The sequence below is a fragment of the Myotis nattereri genome (assembly GCF_964212035.1).
Source record: "Myotis nattereri genome assembly, chromosome: 13".
Lineage (NCBI taxonomy): Eukaryota > Metazoa > Chordata > Mammalia > Chiroptera > Vespertilionidae > Myotis > Myotis nattereri.
Window position 1 is genome coordinate 2,929,508 of NC_138088.1, and position 23,193 is coordinate 2,952,700.

General features: G+C 53.0%; 1 protein-coding gene and 1 pseudogene across 2 annotated transcripts in view; one reads left to right on the top strand and one right to left on the bottom strand.

Moving 5' to 3' along the window:
- The window catches only part of GRID1 (glutamate ionotropic receptor delta type subunit 1), a 589,948-nt gene that overhangs the window by 522,146 nt on the left and 44,609 nt on the right, over positions 1-23,193 (bottom strand). The gene's annotated exons all lie outside the window — the stretch shown is intronic.
- Positions 15,998-16,696, top strand: LOC308529124 (ornithine decarboxylase antizyme 1-like; annotated as a pseudogene). Its single transcript has one exon. The product of its transcript is annotated as an ornithine decarboxylase antizyme 1-like (transcript).

Consider the following 23,193-nt stretch of genomic DNA (forward strand, 5'->3'; position numbering starts at 1 on the left):
ATCGATGTTTCCCTCTCCCTTCCTCTCTCTCTAAAATCAATAAATTTTTAAAACTAATCTAAAATGGGAAGTCATTTCACATCTATTAAAATTGCAACAAAGAAAAACAACGGTTGGTAACTGCAATGCCAAATGCTTGCTGAGTGACAATAAAACTGACCTCACACAGCTGATGGAGAAACGCTCCTTTTTAAAAACAATTTGGCATTACCATTGCGAGTTCCATAAAAATGCTCATAGTCTTTGACCCAATAATCTCACTTTTCTTGAAAAAATAATTCATTAGAAGGAAAAAACTACTTTAAGATGTTCAACACTGCATGATTTAAAATATCCAGAAACAGAAAACAATCTAAACCTCTAACAAAAGGTGATGTTTAAATAAATTAAAGAACATCAACCTAGTATACCTTAAAGTTATACCATGACATATGTTGATTATTCCTCATTAAAACTGCAGGGGGGAAAAGAAAATTACATAAAGTTAAAAAACAACAACCATAAACCTAATGGCCAATTTTTATGCAGCTATCCTATCTAATAAAAGACAAAAAGGGTAATTGACCGTACCTTCGCTATGCTTCCCATTGGCTAATCAGCGCCATATGCAAATTAACTGCCAGCAAAGATGGCAGCTAATTTGCATACTGCAGGCAGGGCTGGCCAGCGCCAGATGCCATCCGGGCCCCGTGTGCGGCCCTGGGCGGCCAGGCTTAGGCGGGCGATCACGTCACCTAAGTCCCACCCCAGCCAGGACCCCCGTGTGCCGCCTAAGCTCCACGCCGCCAAAGTCCCACCCCCAGCCGGGACCCCATGGCGATCCCAGAGCAGGCAAGTGCGGAGGGCGGCCCGCCCCTAGGTGGGCCTGCTCCTGGGATCACCATGGCGATCCCAGAGCAGGAAAGTTCCCTACAGGCCACACCCAGCAGGGCCTACCCCCGGTCTCTGCAGTGATCCAGTGATCCATGAGCAGGAAAGCGCAGCCTGCAGGCAGCACCCTACCCTGGCCACAACTCAAGGGAGAGAAAAACACGCAGTGGAGGCCAGGAGCCTGAGAGATCAACACAGAGGGGTGCCTTCTCCAAGCCTCCATAGTGTGGCTGGGGGCAGGCCCGCAGCAGACACACACACTCACACACACACACACACACACACAGCGCCTGCTCTGAGCCTCCAATGTGGCTGGGGGCAGGCCCCCAGCGGACATACACACACACACACACACACACACACACACAGGACGCCTGCTCTGAGCCTCTGCTGCCAGACTGTGGCCATCAGTAGGACATCCGGACTGTGAGAGGGGGCGGGCTGGGCTGAGGGAACCACATCCCCCAGTGCACGAATTTCGTGCACCGGGCCTCTAGTCCTATATAATAAAAGCCTAATATGCTAAGTGTCCAGTCATCCGTTTGGTCAACCAATCAAAGTGTAATATGCTATGGTCGCTATGACATGTACTGACCACCAGGGGGCAGATAGTTGACCGGTCAACCAGTTGCTATCATGTTCACTGACCACCAGGGGGGCAAACACTCTGACCAGTAGGTTAGCTTGCTGCTGAGGTCTGGCCGATCGGGACTGAGCGAGAAAGGCCGGACTTGCCCTGGAGCCCTTCCACAGTCCCTCCCGGCTGGCCAACCTCCCGCATCCCTCCCCAACCCCAATTATGCACCAGTGGGGTCCCTCGGCCTGGCCTGCACCCTCTTGCAATCCGGGCTGAGGGACCCCCTCCCACTCCCCGCCAAGTGCACAAATTTCATGCACCAGGCCTCTATCCATATAAACCCTAATATGCAAATTGACCAAACGGCGGAATGACCGGTGGAACAACCCATCGCTATGAAATGCACTGACTGACCAGTGGCAGCAGTGGGGGACAGGGGGTGAGGCCAGCAAGCAGGTAGCACCAGGCCAGCCAAGGCGGGTGCAAGGGTGGCCCCTGATCGCCCCACTGGTCACCCCCAGAAGGAGAAGACTGGTGGCAGGGGTGGGGGGCGGGGCCGGTGAGCGGGCAGCACCAGGCCATCCAAGGTGGGGCCCCCCCACTAGTCACTCCACAGATCGACCCTGATCACCAGCCAGGCCTAGGGACCCTACCCATGCATGAATTTCGTGCGCCAGGCCTCTAGTTGAAATGGTAATTATGAAAACTGTAGCAATAGTGAAAAGTGTTTACAGTATCTAATCTAATAAAAAACAAACATGCAAATTGACCGTACCTTCACTACACCTTAAGCCACGCCCATCAGCCAATCAGAGTGACTATATGCAAATTAACCCAACCAAGATGGTGGCCGGCAGCCACAGAGCTGAAGCGAGCAGGAGGCTTGGTTGCTCCAGTGATGGAGGAAGCCAAGCTTCCCACCAGCTCTGAGCTCCACTGAAGGCAACAAAGTTACAATTACAGGAGGTAAATAACTCCCAGAATAAAAAAAAAAAAGAAGGAAAAAAAGGAGAGGCTGGGAGCTTCTGTCACTGGGGGGCTTGGCCAGCCTGAAAATGGCCCTCAGCCCCCCACCCAGACTGTCCAGGCACCCCAGTGGGGACCCCTCCCCACCCTAAAGGGAGTGTGACCAGCTGCAAACAGCCATCAGCCCCTCACCCAGGCTGGCCAGGCACCCAAGTGGGGACCCCCACCCTGAAGGGGGTGTGACCAGCCTGCAAACACCCATCAGCCCTCACCCAGGCTGGCCAAGCACCCAAGCGGGACCCCCCACCCTGATCCGAGACACCATTCAGGGCAAACCAGCTGGCCCCCACCCGTGCACCAGGCCTCTATCCTATATAGTAAAAGGGTAATATGCAAACTGACCCTAACAGCAGAAAGACTGGGAATGACTGGTCACTATGACACACACTGACCACCAGGGGACAGACGCTCAAAGCAGGAGCTGCCCCTTGGTGGTCAGTGCGCTCCCACAGGGGGAGCTCTGCTCAGCCACAAGCCAGGCTGCCGAATGCCAGTACAGCGGTGGTGGTGGGAGCCTCTCCCGCCCACTCAGCAGCGCTAAGGATGTCCGACTGCAGCTTAGGCCTGCTCCCCGCTGGCAAGTGGACATCCCCCGTGGGCTCCCGGGCTGCCAGAGGGACATCTGACTGCCAGCTTAGGCCCAATTCCCCAGGGAGCAGGCCTAAGCCAGCAGGTGGTCATCCCCCAAGGGGTCCCAGACTGTGCGAGGGCACAGGCCAGGCTGAGGGACCCCCCTCCTCCCCCGAGTGCACAAATTTTTGTGCACCGGGCCTCTAGTAATAAATAAAGCTGTAACCAAAACTGTAGTTGTACCCTAGCTGGTTTGGCTCGGTGGATAGAGCATTGGCCTGCGGACTGAAAGGTCACAGGTTCGATTCCGATAAAGGGTATGTACCTTGGTGGCGGGCACATCCCCAGTAGGGGGTGTGCAGGAGGCAGCTGATCGATGTTTCTAACTCTCTATCTCTCTTACTCTCTGCAAAACTGTAGTTGTGTTGTGACTAAAAATATGTCTATGGACAAGGACTGTCAGGGAACAGAGACAATGAGAGTAGACCCCAGGGGCTTCGCTCTGCTGTCTCCATTGCAGTGCAATAGCACTGTGTGTGTTACAGAGAACCTGGGCAGGGCTCCCTCCAGCTTACCTGACCTGCACCCTGAGTTCCAAGAACCGGTTGCTGGGGCTGAGGAGTCACCGCACCCTGGCCATTCTCGGTCAGTCCCGGGGCCTCTACCCTGCTTCTCCTGGGATGCCTGAACCACTCCCTCCTCCTGGAAAACTCCCCGGCTTTCAGGGCTTGTTCGTGGGCCTCCACCCCACCCCCATACTGCATACAAAGTCCACCATCGCAGCACCAACAACCCTCCTGCCTGGCCGGGGCTCCTTGAGAGCAGGGAGTCCTCTAGACGCCCAGTGCTGCCCTCCGACCAGGTTGCTCATCTTTCAGACATCACTGGCCTCCAGCTTTATGCCAATCCCTGAGGGGCGCGTGGAAAAGTGCACAGAAGGAGGGACAGCATCTGGGCTTCTAGAAGCTCCTGGGTAGAAAGGAAGGGCAGCGTGCATGTTTGAGGCACCTCCGGGGTTCCACACCTCATCCCATCCCATCCTCACGGACCCTGCAGGGGACCTGCATCACCTCCACCTTACAGATGCCTCAATAAACTCCGGGAGGTGGCGCCACACAGCCAGGAGGGGACACAAGTCTGCGATCGATCGCAAGCTCGTGCCTGCGCCCTGCACCCTCGCTCTGCCTGTCTGTCCCACGGGACCTGCAGGGCAGGGCCTGGCCTTCCGCATGAGCACTAGGAACTCAACACCGCTGTGTGGGTTGTGAGGGCGCAGCTGAGAGCCTGGAGAATACACAGGGCTCACCCTGCCCCCACCCTGCGAGGCCCCGGACAGTCTGAGGCCACAACCACATTCCCTGCCCCAAAGAGACTGCGTCTGACACTCACAGTATCAACAGCTGCTGCGGCTGGACAAAGGGGCAGACCAGGCTGGAGGTGGGCTCTCTGCCTGGGCTCTCCGAAGTCACATCCCCTGGAACCTCCAATGCGATGGGGTTTGCAGAAACCATTAGTGAGGATGAGGTCATACCGGATTAGGCCCTACGTACTTCCAAGGCCCGGTGCCCTTAAAGGAAGAGGAGAGGACGCACAGGGGCACGCGGGCCTCGTGAAGGTGGAGGCGGGACGGGCAGGGAGCATCCACACGCCTCCAAGGCAAAGCACTGGGAGCCACCAGGAGCCAGGAGAGGCCAGGAAGGGTCCTCCCCCAGCGCTCAGAGGGAGCGGCCCTGGGACACCTCGATTTCAGACTTGTAGCCTCCAAAACTGAGGGAAGAATAAATTTCGGTTGTTGGAAGCCACCGGTTTGGGGTAGTTTGATGCCTAGTGACTCAGACAGGACCCTGGCCCCGGCTGCAGGGAAACGCCTTTCCTCGCAGGAAGTTCCGGAAGCACCACCTCTGCTGGTCCTGCCTCAGGGCCAGCCACCAGCCTCTCCCAGGCCCCAGCAGGGCCTCAAACTCTTATGCAAGGCGTGGTCATAACTTTGGAGGAGGGCGGAGACTGAGGCTCTGGGGCTCCGCCCAGTGGAGACAGTGACTCCCACCCCCACCTGGAAACTGGGCTGAGTCCAGAGGGGCCCAGGGAGCCTGGGACCCGAGGGAAGAATGGGAGACGACAAAACCGCAGTGTCAAGGCCGCAGGAAGAGCAGGAGCTCTGGAAGCAGGAAGACTGAGTCCAGATCACTCCACCGTTGACCAGCGGTGGTCTCCCAGAAGGGACCACGGGAGGGGAGCATGGCACCCCCGCTCCTTCCACTGCCAGGGCCTCTACAGAGTGCCCTCCTGCCCTCCGGGAAGGTAAAGGGAATCGGTCCTTATCTGACGGGTAAAGTAGGCCTCCACAGAAGCAAGGGAGAGACAGCTGGGCCAGCTCCCCAGGACCCAGTCGCGGTCATAGATAAGCCAGGTGTATGCAGACGTGTGACGCCCCGGGCTGGCCCTGCGGCCGAGGCCTGGCCGACTCTGGCTCAGGCCGGCTCCTGACTTTCTGCTTCAGGAGGCATGAAAGAATAAGCCAGAATCAATCAGCCCATCTCTCCATCTCAGCCACTGACAGCCTTCATCTCCGCTCATTTTCCTTCCTGTTGTGCTAACGGTGCGTGGCTTAGCCAGAGCACAGAGAAGATATAAAATGACGCAGCCTCGCCTTCCCTGAGCATGCACACGGTGCTTTCCCAGCTCTGCCGACTCTTTACAGACAGCCGCAGGCACAAATCTCACCCAGAGTTAGGCTTGTTTCTCAAGGTGCCCACCAGCCCGGCAGGTGGACCCTCACGCGCAAGACCAGTCCCACCTGTTTCCCAAGGAGAGAGGCACAGGACCCCGCCAGCCTGGGAAGGAGAGTGCTCTCAGCCCCTCGCCTCATCCTGCCTCGGCCTGGCGTCTGCCTGAACCACTGTCATCACTGGCCCAGGGGTGACAACCACCACTGACCACCACCCCACGGCAGGCCCTTCACCCTCCTCAGGCCTCCGTCCATCAGAGAGCAGCTGTCAGCAGCCTTCAGAGACTGGCTATCAGGTTCAATGGTGTGAACATATTCTGGAACCCTAGCTTGTTCTGTGCCTGAAAAAGCCTCTTAACCATCAAGGCTGTCCTCACTCCCCAAAACTGAGCTCAGACACAGGCCGTGGCTTGCCACCTCTCTCCTGAGTCACACACTCTGATGGGCTCTGACTCCACCTCCCAGTCACTCTGGCTCCTGGCCCAGCCTTGTTTCTCTGTGAAAAGCCTCACCTTGCTCTACACAGCTCCATGCCTTTGACCTTTAGCTTCTCTCCCCACCCTGGGATCTGGGCTGGGCCACGCCCAGCCAGGGCTCCTGCAGGCAGAGCCTGGAAACAAGCAGCAGGTTCCTGGGGCTCCGTCCACAGGGGTGGACACGCCTCCTGGGAGTCATGGCAGCAGCAGAAAGCTGCGGTCCTCAGCCTGCGGCGGCACTTCTGTGGGTGAGGAGGGACACGTGGTGAGGAGGGACAGCTCTGATATCCCGCGAGGGTTGGCGAAGCACTCCTGGGTGTCTTTTGTGAGTGAAAATTTCTAACAGCTCTTTGAGAATCTGATACAGCTAATGAATCCCCAAATGTGTCCCCTCACACCTAACAGCACCTGCTACAACCCCAAGCAGTCAAGGACTTTTGATGCCCAACCACGAGTCACAATGAACACTGTTTTATGTGCCACTTGACACGATGCAAGAAGAAGCACATGGCACCCCAAATGTCTTACCTGGATATCACTCACCTCCAGCCCTAACTGCCAATTTACATACGACGATGAACAAGTTAAGTGACACCATGAGGAAGCAACCAGCTGGATCTGGCAAAGGAACCATTTTACAGGGCACTGGCCCAGGTTCTCCAACAAGCCCATGTCATGGGGAAGAAATGGGGAATGTTCTAGACCTTTGCAACTCAAAGTATACTCCATGGACCACCAGCAACAGCCCTAAGGAGTTTGCTAGAAATGCAGAATCTCAGGCCTCTCTCCAGCCCCCAAATCAGAACTTGCATTTTAGCAAGAACACCACGTAAATAAATCATACACACACACAAAGGTCTGGCAAGCCCGAGTCCAAATAAGAAGAGACTTATGAGAAATAACAACCGGTGGCAATATATAGTCCTTAATTGAATCCTGACTTGAACCGATCAGCTGTAAGGGATACTCTGGAGGCTGCTAGGGAAATTTCAATATGGATTGTTAGATTATAATAAGAAAGTATGATTATTCTGCTAGGCATGATAATGGTCTTGTGACTGGGCAGGAAAAACGCCCTTACAATTTTAGGAATGTTGACTTAAGTATTTATGAATGAACTATCATGATGTCTGCAACTTATTTTAAAATATCCCCCCTCCCCCCCCCCGAAGAAAAAAATAAGATGAAGCAGATACACAGCAAAATGCTAACAACTGTTAAACCCAGGTTATGAGAATGTGGGTGTTTGTTACACTATTCTACTATTTCTCTTAGGTGTGAAAAATCTGTATAGTACAAATTAGAAATAGAAGGAAAGAATATTTACTTTGGTAAAGAGATTTTCTAAACTGCAAGTGGAGTTGCCGGGTGGTTCTCTGGTCACAGGACCTGGGCTCCGCAGCCAGGGGAGCTCACGTTTCCGGAGCAGCTGCTACCTACTAGGTGTGGCAGGAATTGACATTTCTTTTCCTCATTTGCCTTCACCTCGGAGATGGCCCTATTAGCCCATTTTACAGGTGAGATCCTGAAACCCAGCTGCCCACAGGATTCCACCTGGCCCCACATCACACAGCTGGTGCCGCTGGCGTCAGAATTTCCTGACACCCCAGTGACCTGCAGCCACCAGCAGCCCGCCTGTGAGTCTCCTTGGCACCCTTGCGCCTGGGCAGGGGATCCTGCTGGCCACTCCCCCGGGTCCTGCCTCTGTGACTACCATATTTGTCCGTGTATATGACACCCCATGTATAAGACACCGCCCAATTTTCTAACCCAAAATTAAGAAATCAATATTTTAAACATTTTGCTGGTTTCCCTCTGAAGGCCTGCTTTTTTGGCATCTTAAGGAGTTGTTCTTCCTGTTTTCTCCAGGGTCTGGTCACACACTCCGTGGGACGAGGCCCACGTGGTCTCTCTGCAGCTCTATTTCCATGCTCTTTTGCAGAGCTGATTACATTCAGTTTGAATTTTGCAGAGTAAGACAATCGCTTACTAGTATTTATCTTTTTGTTTTTTGTCATCTTTATGGGCTCAGAAGGCTCTGGTCCCTGTTGCATCGGCGCACTCTCCACCTCCAGCTCCAAGTACAGCATCAGCTGACGTCAGTGACAGTAAGGCTCGTGACTGGAGGAAGCCTGTTTGCCAAGGTCTGGGCAGCTACGCGGCCACACGGCTCCCTCCTCAGCTGGCTTCGGTGTATAAGACACCCTCGGTTTTCAGTCCAATGATTTTAGAAAAAACAGTGTCTTACACGTGGAAAAATACAGTACCTCCAGGCTCACTGGCCTCAAGGCAGCCAACTTTTTAGAGGCCCACAAATGTTCCCTTTTCAGTCTCAGATATTACACTGTCCTTTCCCACCCTCGCTGCCCGCCCCCCCGCCCCTCCGCCGGCAGGATGCTTGCTAAGGGTCCCAGCCAGGTTGCCCTGGGAAGAGGCGATGGGAAGTGTTCTCAGCCACTGTTCCCGGGCAGGCTGCCGGAACGGAGCCCTGGCCAGGTGATGACCTGCTCTCCCCTCGCTCTGAGGGGGTCAGAGGGCTCCCCAGCTCACTTCACGACATTTCTCTGCCTCACCCACACGTCCTGCCTCAATAACCTGCTCCGAAATGCACTCTGCCCACTGGCATGCCCGCCGGTCCTCCCTGGGCACCCAAAGCCGCATGTTTACGCTGCAGGGCAAAGGGGAAGAGAACAGGAGCCTGACTGAGAGGAGGAAGGTGTCGGCAGGAGGGCCCCTCACCTTCCGGGGCCTGCGCACACGCCACGCGTCCTCTCCTCCGCCGCCACATCCGGCTCCCTGTGAGCTCCGGCCCTTCCCTGCCACAGCTCTGCTGCCGAGGTTCCTGAGGGCCCCACTGCCCCGCACCCCAGACATGGACAAGCAGGCACCTGCTGAGCCCTAAAAGCTCAGCTCTGTCCACTTCCCCGACCCAGAGGGCACAGCAGGTACCAGGGCTGCAGGCAGTGGCCCCCAGAGGCCGAAGGGGAAATGGGGACCTCACTCTGCCTCCAGCACTCCTATGAGATTCGAGCCATTGTCTTCTCACAGAAGGATAAGGGAGCATGTCACAGCCCAGACAGGAAGCAGAGAGCAGAGCCCAGCCCGGCACACTCAAAACCCACACTCTGCATTGTCAAGCGGTGGGGTGCTCTCAGATCCGAGCCTCTTGGGTTTAAACATGTAGCATAGGAGCATTTATCAACCCTGATGGCATTGTCCCCATCTGTGAGGTTTAATTTTATGTGTCAAATTGGCTAGGCTACGGTGGCCAGTTATTTGGTCAAATACTAGTCTAAATATTGCTCTAAATGTATTTTTTCGATGCGATTAACAGTTATGTCAGTAGATTCTCAGTAAAGCAAATTATCCTCCACAATTTAGGGGGCCTCATCTAATCAGCTGGAGGTCTTAAAAAAGAGGAGCACCCCCACCCCCACCCCACCCCCAGGAGGCATGTCCCCTGTGAGACAAGCTGAGAAGCAGGGCTGTGCCTGCCCTGAGTTGTGTCCCATAAACTTTCCTCATTTCTCTTAAAGGGACTAGCAGTGACATGGCTGAGAACTGATCTGTCCTTATAATTGTGTAAAACCTAAAAGAAAGAGCTGTTAGTTTATAACCATGTGGTTCTCAGACTTCATTCCCCCAACCCAGAGGGCAGAGCAAGTACCAGGGCTGCAGGCAGAGGCCCCCAGGGAGGGAGGGGAAATTGGGAGTAAACTAAGATTGCCTCTAACCCTAACCCTGCCCTACCCATGACCCCTCATTCCTTCCTGCCCTGGGAGCAACAGAATATCTAACCTCACATCTGGGGAGCCAACAGCACGGGGCGGCCTCTGCATGCACACAGAGGCTCCTCAGTTCCGAGAGAGGGGGTAGGGCCTTTGTCGGCCCCAGGCCTCACTCTCAGCAGCACGGGAAATGGAGGTGAGGGCGCCCCGGAGCCTGGCTGCTGTGCTCCCTCCAAGGACCTCAGAAGAAGGACCCTCTGGGAAGGGAGGGCTGAGACTCCCCCTGAGCACTGTCTACATTTGTCTCTATTTTCACAACGATTCTAGAGAGTAGGCGACACTGTCCCCTTTACAGCTGAGGAACGCAGGGCTCCGGCAGCTGCCAGACGCCTCCTTCCGAAACCGCAGCAGGATGGTGGGAAGCCAGGCTCACAAATGAGTGTTTCTGACTTCAAAATCCAGCCCAGCTCCCCCCACCAACACTCGGGGGGCAGCAGTGCCCCAACATTTACCCTTTCTACATTTGGAAATGTTCCCTCTCAAGGTCTCCAGCGTGGGAGACGCTGAGTCCACCTGGCGTGTGAATGCAGAGAAGTGGAAATGCCTTGGGGATCACCCCACCCAGGCCCACTGCAAGTCTTTACACAACTTGGGCCCCGGCCTCTTCTCCAAAACTTGCAAGGAAGAGTCCTCAACCCAGATGGCCTCAGTCCCAGGCCCAGTAGCCCGCCCCTCTGGCCTTGGCGCCCACCAAGCTGTGAGTGTCAATGGGCCTGGTGGCTTGTCTAGGGCTCTCTGGAGCCACGGCCAGGGGAGAAGGCTGCTTGCCTGTAGCCCTCCCCGGTCACCTTCCGCCCACTGACTTGAAATGGCACCTAATCACACTTGGCATGCCCTCGCCTGCTTCCAGGCGGCTTCCAAATCACAGGGAGGGTAAGAAGAGCTGCTGGGAACTCCTGAGAATAACTCGAGGTCGCCTGGCTCAGAACACAAGGATCTCAAGTCCCCCCATCCTCTCCCTCCTGTCCTTGCCCCGAGTCTGGCTTTCAGAAGCCAACAGTCAAAGCAATGAAGAAGCCCTAGCCGACTGCTCAGTGGTTAGAGCTTCAGCCTGTGGACTGAAGGGTGGAGGGTTCGATTACGATCAAGGGCACATACCTCAGTTGCAGGCTTGATCCCCGCCCTGGCTGGGGTGCGTGCGGGAGGCAACCAGTCGGTGTGTTTCCTCACATCGATGTTTCTCTCTGTCTTTCCCCATCTCTCTAAAAATCAATGGAGAAAATATCCTCTGGTGAGGATTAACAAAAAAAAGAAAAGAAAGAGAGGCACAGTGAGAAAGGAGATCTGCTCTCCAGGCTGAAAACAAGGGCCTTTCCTGAAACAGGTCCAACGTCCTGGGGGACGTGCTGATACAAAGAGACCCAAGTTGCCTAACAACTCGGAGTTCCAGAGGGAGCAGGGCACCCACGGCTGTCTGAGCGCAGAAGTGGCGCAGAAGTGCTGATGGTGGCGGCACTGCCTGGCGCTGTCCAAGGTCCTGACCTGCACTCCTGGAGTGTGCCTTGGCCAGAGCAAGGAGGGGAAGAAACGCCATTCTTTCTTAAAAAACAATTGTTTTACTTTTCAATTACAGTTGACACACAATATTATATTAGTTGCAGGTGTTCCCAGTGATTAGACATTTATGTAACTTACAAAATGATCAGCCTGATAAATCTAGTACCATCTGACACCATACACAGTTATTAAATTACTGACTATATTCCCGATATTGTACTTGACATCCCTATGACTATTCTGGAACTACCAATTTGTACTTCTTAATCCCTTCACCTTTCCCATCCCCCAAACACCCCTCCCATCTGGCAACTGTCAAAGTGTTCTCTGTATCTGTGAGTCTTTTTTGGTTCCACTTAGTCATCTATTTTGTTTTTTACATTACACATACAAGTGAAATTATCAGGCATTTGTCTTTCTCTATGTGACTTATTTCACTCAGCACAATACCCTCTTACTTCAGATGGCAAAAATTCATTCTTTTTTATGGCTGAGTCATAATCCATTGCATATATGCACCTCTTCTTTATTCATTCATCTATTGGTGGACACTTAAGTTGCTTCCGTATTTTGGCTATTATAAATAATGCTGCAATGAACATACAGATGCATATGTTTTTCAGAATTAATGTTGTGGGTTTCCTTGGATAAATACCCAGAAGTGGAATTGCTGGGTCCTTCTCTGTCTCTTGTTACAGCCTCTGTTTTAAAGTCTATTTTGTCTGGTATAAGTATTGTTACCCCAGTGTTTTTGTTTGTTTTCATTTTTATAAAATATCTTTTTCCATCCCTTTACTTTCAGTCTGTGTGTGTCTTTTGATCTAAGTGAGTCTTTCATAGACAGCATATGTAAAGGTCTTGTTTTCTTATCCACTCAGCCACCCTATGTCTTTTGATTGGAGTATTAAACCTATTTTCATTTAAAGTAATTTTTGATAGATATGAATTTATTGCCATTATATTGTTATTGTTGTTATTGTTATTCAAGAAGATCTTTAACATGTCTCATAATATTGGTTTGGTGGTGATGAACTGCTTTAGCTTTTTCTTGTCTGGGAAGCTCTTTATCTCTCCTTCAATTCTAAATGACAGCCTCGCTGAGTAATCTTGGTTGTAGGTCCTTGCCTTTCATTGCTTTGACTATTTTGTGCCAATCCCTTCTGACCTGCAAAGGTTCTGTTGATAAATCATCTAACAGTCTTATGGGAGCTCCCTTGTAGGTAACTGCTCTTCTCTTGCTGCTTTTAAAATTCTCTCCTTGTCTTTAACCTTTGGCATTTTAATTATGGTGTGTCTTGACATGGACCTCTTTGGGTTCATCTTGTTTGGGCCTCTTTGTGCTTCCTGACCTTGTGTGTCTTTTTCCTTCACCAGGTTAGAAAAGTTTTCAGTCATTATTTCTTCAAATAAGCTCTCAATCTGTTGCTCTATGTCTTCTCCTTCTGGTACCCCTATGATGCAGATGTTACACTTGATGTTGTCCCTGAGATCCCATAAACTATACTCATTTTTTATTCTTTTTTTTTTTCTGCTGACTGGGTGTTTTCTGCTACCTTGTCTCCCAAATTGCTGATGTGACCCTCTGCTTCATCTATCCTGCTGTTGATTCCTTCTAGTGTATTTTCATGCTGTTGAAGTCCCACTGAGGTCTTTAACCATCCTTAAAACCACTGTTTGGAACTCTTCATAGTTTGCTGTCCTTCACTTCATTTAATTCTTTTTCTCGAGATTTCTCCTGTTCTTTCATTTGGGACATTTTTGTCTCCTCATTTTGGCTGCCTATTATGTTTGTTTCTATGCATTAGGTAGATCTGCTATGTCTACCAGTCTTGGAAGGGTTGGCTTATGTAGTAGATTTCCTGTAGGGCCCAGTGGTACAACCTCGTCAGTCACCCAAGCTGGGTGCTTATGTGTGCCCCTCTCCCCCATTTTGGCTGTGTGCACCTTCTGTTGTTGGCACATCAATGGAAGGGGTTGACCCTTAGGCTGATCAGCTATGAGGACCAGCTGCAACTACAGCAGAGGAGCTGCTGTGCAGGGGCCAAACCCATGGAGCAGAACTCACTTCAGCGGCACTCTGATGCCCACTGATTCCACCCCTTGAGTGTGTTGCTCATGGATGTGGTTGGGTGGTGCTCCAGCATGGTCTGAAGCTGCCTACTGGGTGCACTGCCTTAGGGGCCTCCCAGGAGGTGCAGGCCAAGGTCAGCTGCCACCTATGCCCTGCCTGGGGCTACCCAGCATGAGCTACAAAGCAATCTGCAGGTGGCTGCTACTTGTGCTGGACTTGGAGGTGCCGGGAGAGGCCAAGTTGTGAACCGAGTCTAGCTGCTGCTAGTGATGAGCCTGGGGCCACTTACTGGCATGCTGAGGCCAGATGCTGCTTTTGGGGATTTGTGCAACTTTGAGAGAATTTAGGAAAGTCCTCAGTGTGAACCAAGATAGGACATTTATATGGAAAAGCCACTGGAAGTGGCTTGGGTGGGTCCAAAAGTTGGGTGGGAGGGGTCTCAGGGAATCATGAGGGCAAAGCAAAGAGTGTGAGCCAGGTTAATAAAGACTCAGATATGGCGGCTATGCCTGCGGGAGGACGGGGGGGTGGGGGGGTCAGTCAGCACAGGAACAATGGCCTCTGACAGCACTTCTGTCTGGGAGAAAGCTGCCCCCCTAGCCCTCATCCCAAAGCCAGACAATTCAGTTCCTCCCCACATGTCCTGGTGCCTTTCAGACTGCTGCCCCAGCACTGGAGCTCAGAGCGAGTGAGTCTGAATGAGTTCGAGTGAGCCTTTTAGAAGGAACATCTGCGACTCCAGCTGCCTCCATCTCCCTCAGCCTCAATCCCCACTGGTTTTCACAGCCAGAAGTTATGGGGACTTCTCTTCCTTCACTGGAACCCTGGGCTGGGGCGCCTGGTGTGGGGCTGGGACCCCTCGCTCCTCAGGGGGGACCTCTATAGCTTAGATATCCCTCTGAATTTATTTTTTTTTAAATATATTTTATTGATTTTTTACAGAGAGAAAGGGAGAGAGATAGAGAGTTAGAAACATCGATGAGAGAGAAACATCAATCAGCTGCCTCCTGCACATCTCCTACTGGGGATGTGCCCGCAACCCAGGTACATGCCCTTGACCGGAATCGAACCTGGGACCTCTCAGTCTGCAGGCCGACGCTCTATCCACTGAGCCAAACCGGTTTTGGCATCCCTCTGAATTTTAACTACCACATATGCATGTGGGACCAGCCTGTTCTGCATCGCCTCCCCTTGTTCCAGTCTTGACCTGGCTTCTTCTGAATGTCAGGTCCACCATTTTTTTTTTTCTTTTTTGAGAGAGAGAGAGAGAGAGAGAGAGAGAGAGAGAGAGAGAGAGAAATGACCAGAAATCAAAACCCACAATTTTTTGGTATATAAGACGATGCTCTAACTGACTGAGCCACCTGGCCAGGGCAGGACACCATTCTTTATCCCCACATCTAACTGCCGACTTGGAGTGAATCTTACCATCCAGAGTTCAGGTACTAGATCTGCCCTCACCCCTTCCACATGTCCTTCTTGGCTGCTCTCCCCAGATACTTCACTTTCCAGCCAGACCCTGCCGGAGAATGGCTTACCTTAGTGTCCATGGATCTGTGAACTGAGCGCCCCTCTGAGTGATCAGATGGGCCCCTCTACCCCCAGACCTGAACTAAGGCCAACCAGACTGGGGTGACGCCCTGAGGCTTGGCAGCAGCTCAGAGCCACTTCAGAATCTGTGGCTATTTGGTTCAAACAAGCTGTTGCTCCTATACATTCTGACAAGTTGGGGAGTCTATGCCCACGTGTGTTGGCGGACTAGGAACACAATATGCCCCCCCGTCAGCGTGACCTTGTGTCACTGTTCACGTCATAAACCCTCCTATTATGTGGCACTGACCAAAAGAGAAATCTGCTGTGCTCTAGCCAGAGTGTGTACTGGGTTCAGTAGTAAGTATGTAAAATACACTTGTTAGAGGGTTTCTAAAGATATAATTATTGGGTCATTTATGTCTGGAAACAGCCTATGCTTTAAGTTAGTAGGGAGACCATACAGTAAATTTGTGGATTTAGCAGAACCTGTATAGAAATTGAGATTTATAAGCCACAGGGGAGATAGGGGTGGGAACTACAGAGCATTAATTTTCTTGAGATCACAAGTGTCGAGAGTCGTAAACACAGCTGGACTTGACAAAGTGAAAAAGAGGGTCCAGTTTACACAAAAGACTGCAGGCTCCATCTCACTCACCCATAGAGGCGTCTTCTGCTTATGCTAACGAATGACAATTAACCAAGAAGTAACCAGCAGCACTGGGCCTGTAAGAACTGTTCTGGAGGCGGCACTGGGGTAGAGTGGAGGGGATAAAGGAAGACGTGGAGGCGAACTGCGAGTAGCAGCAACGCGACGCGGAAAGGCAACACGGAGGTTTTCCTGGTTTCAGACGCAGAGGCCGGATGGTGGAATCCTCCCTGCAGCGGATCCTCAACAGCCACTGTTTCACCGAGAGAAGGAGGGGAGTACACCCAGCGCCAGTGGTCACGCCAGTCGCACCATGGCTCATCAGTCTGCACAGCCGCGCAGCCGCAGCCGCAGAGCTCCAGGGTCTCCTTAACTGCAGTCCCCTGGGCCCAGGGCCTCCGTGGTGCTCCTCATGTCCCTCACCCACCCCTCAAGATCCCGGGTGTGCGAGGGAATAGTCGGAGGGATCCGACTTTCAGCTAATTTATTTTACTCGGGTAATAGGCTGAATGTAACAGAGGAACTAACGTCTAATAACAAGACGAGAATTCTCAACGTCCAGACCTGGCTCACAGATGCCAAACACGGTAACTGGAGAGCAGTGCTGAGCAGCAGCTGCCTCTGCATCCAGATCCCAGGCGGGGCTCTGCCCTGGGGAGCAGACAGCTCGCAGGTCTCCTGGAGTTTGCAGAGGAGCAGCCGCATGCTGGCCATGTCTCCATTTGCCTCCACAGCTCCGTGATGGCAGAGCCGCTCTGCTCCGTCCCTGCAGCTTTATGGGCTCTGAGACTCTGAGATCAGGCAGCCCTTGCCTCCAAGAGACCCTACACTTGCTTCACGGCCACACGTTTGAGAGTCTTCTGCCGAGAGCAGGCAGCAGTGCACCCCCTGCACCCTCACCTTCCCACCACTGACAGGTCATCGCGAGAGCAGCAGTGCACCCCCTGCACCCTCACCTTCCCACCACTGACAGTTCATGGCAGCTCACAGCCCCATGTGTGTCTCGCTTGGTGCTGGTGGTGTGGCCAACTGCTGCACTGGCTGCAAATGCCAGGCCTATCCCCTCTTCTGGGTTTGTCCGCATGTTGTAATTGTGCAAATAAATGCTCACTCCAAATGAGTGGCATATTTCTTAAAGTTTAATATTGTGTTTGTGATACTGAAGTATTTGCTTTAATTCTAAATAAAAATTTATATTTTAATTTTTTTATTAATTAAATCTTTATTGTTCAGATTATTACATTTGTTCCTCTTTTTTCCCCCCATAACTCCCCTCCATCCAGTTCCCACCCCACCCTCCGCCCTCACTCCCCACCCACTGTCCTCATCCATAGGTGCACGATTTTTGTCCAGTCTCTTCCCACACCCCCCACACCCCTTTCCCCCCGAGAATTGTCAGTCCACTCCCTTTCTATGCCCCTGATCTATCATATTCACCAGTGTATTCTGTTCATCAGATTATTTATTCACTTGATTTTCAGATTCACTTGTTGATAGATATGTATTTGTTGTTCATAAGTTGTATCTTTACCTTTTTCTTCTTCTTCCTCTTCTTAAAGGATACCTTTCAGCATTTCATATAATACTGGTTTGGTGGTGATGAACTCCTTTAGCTTTTTCTTATCTGTGAAGCTCTTTCTCTGACCTTCAATTCTGAATGATAGCTTTGCTGGATAAAGTAATCTTGGTTGTAGGTTCTTGGCATTCATCACTTTGAATATTTCTTGCCACTCCCTTCTGGCCTGCAAAGTTTCTGTTAAGAAATCAGCTGACAGTCGTATGGGTACTCCCTTGTAGGTAACTGACTTTCTTTCTCTTGCTGCTTTTAAGATTCTCTCTTTGTCTTTTGTCCTTGGCATTTTAATTATGATGTGTCTTGGTGTGGTCCTCTTTTGTTTGGGGTTCTCTGTGCTTCCTGGACTTGTAAGTCTATTTCTTTCACCAGGTAGGGGAAGTTTTCTGTCATTATTTCTTCAAATAGGTTTTCAATATCTTGCTCTCTCTCTTCTTCTGGCACCTCTATAATTCAGATGTTGGTATGCTTGAAGCTGTCCCAGAGGCTCCTTACACTATCCTCGTATTTTTGGATTCTTTTTTCATTTTGCTTTTCTGGTTGGGTGTTTTTTGCTTCTTCATATTTCAAATTGTTGACTTGATTCTTGCAATCCTCTAGTCTGCTGTTGGGAGTCTGTATAATATTCTTTATTTCAGTCAGTGTATGCTTAATTTCTAGTTGGTCCTTTATCACAACCTCGAAGGTCTCAATAGATTTCTTGTAGATCTCATTAAGTTTATGGGCAGTTTCTAGAAAATTCTTGAAAAACCTTAAAAGTGTGGTTTTGAACTCTATATCCAGTAGTTTGCTTTCCTCCATTTCTGTCATTTGTGTCCTTTTTCTTTGTCTCTGCATTTTTTATGCTTCCCTGTGTTGATAAGGTGGTTTTCTGTGCTGAGTGTCCTCTAGGGCCCAGTGGTTCAGCCTCCCCAATTACCTGAGGTAGACACTCTTGGTGCATCCCCTTGTGGGCTTTGTGCACAGTCTTGTTGTAGTTAAGCCTTGATTGTTGTAGTTATCACTGGAAGGAATTGACCTCCAGGCCAGCTGGCTATGAGAATCAGCTGTGTCTGCAGTGGGAGAACTTCTGTGTTGGAGACGCACCTCCGGGGCAAGACTTGCTTCAATGGGGCTTTGGTGCTCACTGAGTCTGCCCCCTGAGTGTGTCCTTTATGGTTCCACGGAGCTGCAAACTGGATTGTCCCACTCTGACCTCTGGGCTTCCTGGCTCCTGGATCTCTAGGGAGGTGCTAATCTAGCCTTTGCCTGAGGCTATCCAGCAAAAGCCTCCCTGCAGGGCTTGGTTGGGGCAGGTCCCACGGGATCAACAGGGCAGGGCTAGCAGTTATGGCTGCTCTCAGTCCTGCCTTCAGAGGCTCTGCTTCTCAATGTCCCGGTAATCGCTGCAAGCCCCTCTGAGAGAAAGCTGCCCTCAAGTTCTGACCGATGCCAGACAGTCCCGCTTCTCCCGTATGAGTCTGGGTCCCTAGAGACTCGCCGGAACTGGAGCTCAGAGCCTGAGACTCCCTCCGTATTGAAAACAACAACCACGCCCTCAGCCACCAGCCCTCTCCATGTGTGCCTCTGTACCTTAGTATTTTACTTCCGCACTGCGCCTCCTCTTTGTCGCGGTATGGTTTTCTCTTTCCTCCTAGTTGTAGAATTTGCACTCAGCCAGCCTTCCTGTGGTTCTGGATAATGACTGTTCTGTCTTTTAGTTGTATTTTTGAAGTGGTTGTGTGAGGCAGCAAACTCCAGTGTTTACCTATGCTGCCATCTTGGTTTCTCTCTATATTTTAATTTTTATTGCTGGTTTAAGGTGATACTGATTATCCTTGTACTTCAAACAGGAGTTTTCTTATTTAAAATTTTAGAAACAGTTTTAGGTCTTAACTTGGGAAGATTGATATTAATCTACCCTTCTATTGCTTTCAAAAAATCTGAATAAAAATGATAACTTCTAAAAAAAGAGGAAGAGGTGTAAGGGTGGGGCCAGGTGATCTATGAAATGAATCACCTAGGCCTGCGTTGTAGAGTTCTGGCCTGATACTTGCCTGTTGTGTCTTTTATTTGTACGGTTTCAAGTAGAGTAAGAAACTGGAGGCATCCACACGGCCCTATCTGCTCTGGCTGCAGCACCCCGACCTCAGGCGCCTGGACTGGAGTGGGTCACGTGGGCATGGTGATTAGCAGCATGGCCTCTGGCCTCCCTTGTCATGCCAGCGAAGAACCCACTCGAGGGAGACCAAGAGTGGGGGGGTGGGGGGGGGGCAGGACACTGACCCTTCAATAGGCTTCCTCCTGAAATGTTTTGTGCAATGTGCACACCAGGGAGCACCGAAGTGGCTCCTCCCGCCAGGAGACATCCTCTCCAGTGCAGCTTCGAAGCCAGCGCCTCAGTGAGCTCAGCCCTGCAGCCCCAACCCTGCCCTGCATCCCACCTGTGACACCCACATCCAGGACAGAGTCCACGCCACTCGCCCTCCCCACGTCGAGCACAAGCCAACTCCACCCCACCTCAGAAGGCACAGATAGATCTGCTCAAGCCCCTTAGGTCCACGCTGGCGGCCTGAGGCCACCTCAGGGCCAGCAGCCTCAGCTCCACCATCTGTACAGCTTGAAATTCCTTCTATTGTGGCCTGGGCCAGAACCCAAGTGTACAGTCCAGTCCCCTCCTCCCCCCCGCCCACCTCATCCCACTCTCCTGCTGCTCTGCCCTGGCCCAGAGTCATTTAGGGACAGCTCTCACACCCTCCTTTCCTATCCCCAAGCCCAGACCTTTCTAACCGGGCCACAGCCATTAGTGGATTCCTACTGTAAACAGACTCAGCCCAGTGCCCCTATCTTCCCCTACGATTCGCTGCCAACAGACTACACCCCAAGGTGCTGCTCAAGTCTTTATATTCTTGGCCTTGGTGCCTCCTCCACCCCCAGAGCTCTCACCAGGTCCTGCAGGGGTGTTTCCCAACCCAGGGTGGGACAGAGTGTCAGGAACAGGGCGCCATCAGCTCTCAGCCTGTGCCTGACACCACACCAAGCCTTGGGTCTACAAGAGTCCAATCATGCCCTAGCTGGTTTGGCTCAGGGGTTAGAATGCCGGCCCACAGACTGAAGGGTTGCAGGTTTGATTCTGGTCAAGGGCACATACCTCCCCCTCCCTTCCACTCAGTTGCGGGCTCAATCCCTGGCCCTGGTCGGGGCATGTGCAGGAAACAACCAGTCGATGTGTCTCTCTCACATCAATGTTTCTCTGTGTGTGTCTCTCCTCATCCCTTCCACTCGTTCTAAAAAAAAAGAAGAAAGAAAGACTCGAACCACAGTGTGAGTCCTGAGCCTTGCAGGGCCAGGTGTCTGAGTGTGGGAGAGGGGCGGGAATGGGCCCAGACGCCAGGTTTACCCCCACCTACTCTGTGCTTTCTGCAAAGGGGCTGAAAGTCCCAGCTGACGCCACTCAGACCCAGCCCAACACACCGGCTTCCCTCTGCGTCTTGTACCAGAGACTGCAGGTGCACTCCAGTCTGCTGGAGCCCGAAATGTCCCCACATCTACTTCTGTAGCTTCCAAAAAGCCACAGCCGGAGGAATTTACAGGCCGGCCAGCTTTGCGAGCACCGTGAAGTGGTCTGCACAATAGCCACCTGTTACCTCCGAGCTCAGAGCCCTCCGTCCCAGACCGCAGAGGGTGCAGGACGGTGAGTGACAGATCTCCAACCAGCCCATCCGGAGGGAGCTCCTGGGTCAGGACGGAGGAGGGGGTGAGCAGAAGGTGGGGAAGAGGAAGAGGAGGGGCAGCGGAGGGTGAGAAGGAGGGTTAGGAGGGACAGACCGACATTTTCTGAGCGTCTCCTCTGCGCCAACCAGGGAGCGAAGACATGTATGGATGCTCTGTTCAATCCCCAAAGCCTGGTAGGTTGGCCCTGTTTACCACCGAGGAAACCAAGGCTCAGAGAGGGGACGAAACGGCCCGCAGCATGCAGCCAGTAAGCAAAGTCAGGCTGGCAGAAGTGAGAGACCACGCCGTTTCCAGCAGAGGAGCACCCGGCAGCTGGGAGACAGTCACACCACAGGCTGACTCCCGGACGTCCCATCTTATCATGCATGGGTGTGCCCCCCACATACTAACTTCCCTCCATCCCAACCTGACGGTGTTACTGGTTCTCACATGTGTGTAAATGTGTGTGTGTGCACGTGTGCGTGTGCACACACACACACACACACACACACACATGCACACACACACCACTCTCCCCTCCCAGCCAGGCAAGGCGACTACCGAGAGCACACCTTTCGGAGCCAGCACTGGAGAGGGTCACAGGCCGCTCAGCCCTGGGAAGCAGGAAGCCGGCCTCTGCGGGACGTGCTCATGGGCTGTGCTCTCCCCGTCCCTCCACCGACAAGCGGAGCCTGGGCTCAGAAGCACCATCAGACCCACCGGCAGCACCACGTCTTCACTGGCTGCTTCTGCAGCCCGTGGGCCGACGTTCCGAGGGACCCGATGACACAGCCCAGGGCACCTGCCCCACCTGGAGAGAGCGGGAAGCCGCTTCCCCTGGGGCCGGTCTCATTTCCCCACACGTGTAACATGTGCACAGTGCCTCCCAGCCAAGTGCCCGGTGCCGGCTCTATCTGCTGAGGGTGGACTCCCGCAGCCTGAAACCCACCCTAAAGTAAGCCGTACATGAGCACAGATGCGGCAGGTCCCAAGGCCGTCCCAGCCCTGACGTGCGGCTTACAGATGGCTCAGGCCCTGAGACCAGGGCTCCGCCCGCCCAGCTCCTTCCTGTGTCCAGCGGGGCCCAGAGGGCTCGGCCAGGGAAGACATCAGAGGAAGCCCCACCTGGCCCAGAAACGGGGGTGAGGAAGCTCAGGGTTCCGGGGGCGCTTGCACCAGGCCTAGGAATTGTGACAGGTGCCCTGCACTGAAAGGCCACTGGCCAGGAGGAGAGCCGAGGGGCCAGCAGCACCCCTCACAGGTGTGCCAGCAGCCTGACCCCTCTGCGGAGCTGGGTCCTGGGAAATGTGGGACTGTCTGCTGGAGCCTGGGCCAGTCCTGAAGACCAGTGCAGGAGCACCCTAAAAGCCACATGGGCAAGGAGCCCAGAGAGAAGCTCCCCGGGCCCGTCGCTGAGTCATCAGCCCTTATGTACCTTCGCCCCATGGGGAGTGCTCCCCAGGACCACCCTCAGTGGGTCTGCAGTCAGGGCCCACTGTGTCCTTCCCGGGACCGGCCTCCCGCCCCAGACCCACCGCTGAGCGGATCCGGTTCTGTGGTGAACTCTCTAGTTCAGGGCCCCCAGCCTCTGCTGGACCTCCAGGCTTTGCCTGTCAACAGCATCACCTTGGGCTAGTCCCCACCCTCCACAGACAGCACGACCTTGGACTAGTCCCCACCTTCCACAGACAGCATGACCTTGGGCTAGTCCCCACCCTCCACAGACAGCACGACCTTGGACTAGTCCCCACCCTCCACAGACAGCATGACCTGGGCTAGTCCCCACCCTCCACAGACAGCATGACCTGGGCTAGTCCCCACCCTCCACAGACAGCATGACCTGGGCTAGTCCCCACCCTCCACAGACAGCACGACCTTGGACTAGTCCCCACCCTCCACAGACAGCATGACCTTGGACTAGTCCCCACCTTCCACAGACAGCATGACCTTGGGCTAGTCCCCACCCTCCACAGACAGCATGACCTGGGCTAGTCCCCACCCTCCACAGACAGCATGACCTGGGCTAGTCCCCACCCTCCACAGACAGCATGACCTGGGCTAGTCCCCACCCTCCACAGACAGCATGACCTTGGGCTAGTCCCCACCCTCTGCAGACAGCATGACCTTGGGCTAGTCCCCACCCTC